The following is a 1,745-nucleotide window of genomic DNA, read 5'->3' on the forward strand; positions in this document are numbered from 1 at the left end:
CGCCCCCCGCCGGCGGGCCACGCCACCCCACCCCCCGGGGTGGGGGGGCCCCAGCCAGGCCGTTCCCGGCGCGCAGCTGCGCTGGGGCGGGGCGTGAGCCCCACCCGGCCGCGTGGCGCACCCCCCAGAGTCGCTATTTTTAAAGCTTTTAAATGAAATCAAATACTCTTTTTTAATATAAAAATATTGCTGTTAATATAGTATCTCTTTCACTCTTATCCATAAGAATATAGAAAAAAAAAAAACTTTGTTAGAAGAATGAAACATTAGTAGTTTCTCCTCAAAAATTTACAAATGTATCTTTCAGTGCTATACATTAATGATACAATCCTACATTGTGCTAACCTAAACTACCTTGTAAGGAGAGAATAATTACTACTTAAAAGAATTGTGTTGTGAGGAAAAGAGCATTAAGAATTAAAAAACGTTGGGACCAGCAATGGCGTAATGGCTATGTTGCTGGACTCCCATTTAGTCGACTGCGGTAAAAGTCCCAGACCTGGTGGCTTCAACTCACGCTGGGCACGTGTACATACATGCCCAAGATTCCAAGAGAAGAATGGAGGAGAAAGGATTGCAGCATGGCATTCCCCCTGGGGGGGTGGTGGTGATTTCTTGCTTTCTGTCTGTCTGTCTCTGTCTTTCTGGTGAGTGGCCCAAACGAAAAACCCTCAAAAAAAAAAAAAAAAAAAAAAGAAAAGAAAAGGAATTAAAAATGTTAATCTGGAGGCCAGCAGGTGGGATGGTGGGTAAGGCACTGGCTTCCCACATGGCTGATCATGGTTTTAGTTCTGGATTCCGTGACCTGAAAAAAAAAGGCCAGTTGCATGTGCGTACACGTCCAAAATCCCAAGAGGAGAATGGAAGAGAGGGGATGTGGAATGGCCATTCCCCCCCGGGTGGTGATTTTTCACTTTCCCTCTCTCTCTGTCCCTCCCAGGGAGGTATGATGGTACAAAATTACATGTGCTAATCCAAATGTCCCCTCCCCATTTTTCTAGAGAGATTTTTGCTACAGGGTGCATGTGCTTGCCGAAGAAACAGAGACAGAGACAGAAAGTGAGAAACTATCAGCAGGGGTGATGGCCATACTGCAATCCCTTCTCAATTCTCCTCTCAGGATTTTGGGCACGCATGCAGATGAGACTGGCATGAGTTTGAAGCCACCAGGTCCAAGATTTGAACTATGGTCAGCCATGAAGGAGCCCAGCAACAACCCACTATGCCAATATCCCTTAAGAATAGATAGAGGTCCTTTCCCCTGGCTGGCAGCGTGGAAGATGCCTGGAGTTACTATAAAAGACGTGAACCAGCAGGAGTTCATCAGAGCTCTGGCAGCCTTCCTCAAAAAGTACAGAAAGCCAAAAGTTCCTGAATGGGTGGACACTGTCAAGCTGGCCAAGCATGAAGAACTTGCTCCCTATGATGAGAAGTGGTTCTCCACACGAGCTGCTTCCACAGCACAGCACCTGTACCTCTGGGGTGGGGAGTGGTGCAGGGGTTGGCTCCATGACCAAGATGTACAGGGAATGGCAGAGAAACCGTCTCATGCCCAGCCACTTCAGCCGAGACTCTGAGTGTGGCCCACCAGGTCCTTCAAGCCCTGGAGGGGCCAAAAATGGTGGAAAAGGACCAAGATGGGGGCCGCAAACTGACACCTCAGGGACAGAGAGATCTGGCCAGAATCGCCGGACAGGTGGCAGCTGCCAACAAGAAGCCTTAGGACAGATGATGCCGGGTTAATA

The 1,745-nt window shown here is 48.7% G+C and overlaps 1 pseudogene; it reads left to right on the forward strand.

The window, feature by feature from the left end:
• The first annotated feature begins 1,269 nt into the window (after positions 1-1,269).
• LOC102488660 (40S ribosomal protein S19 pseudogene) lies at positions 1,270-1,732 on the forward strand (annotated as a pseudogene).
• Positions 1,733-1,745: the final 13 nt, after the last annotated feature.

The sequence above is a fragment of the Tupaia chinensis genome, unplaced genomic scaffold (assembly GCF_000334495.1).
Source record: "Tupaia chinensis unplaced genomic scaffold, TupChi_1.0 Scaffold144031_1, whole genome shotgun sequence".
Classification (NCBI taxonomy): Eukaryota; Metazoa; Chordata; class Mammalia; order Scandentia; family Tupaiidae; genus Tupaia; species Tupaia belangeri.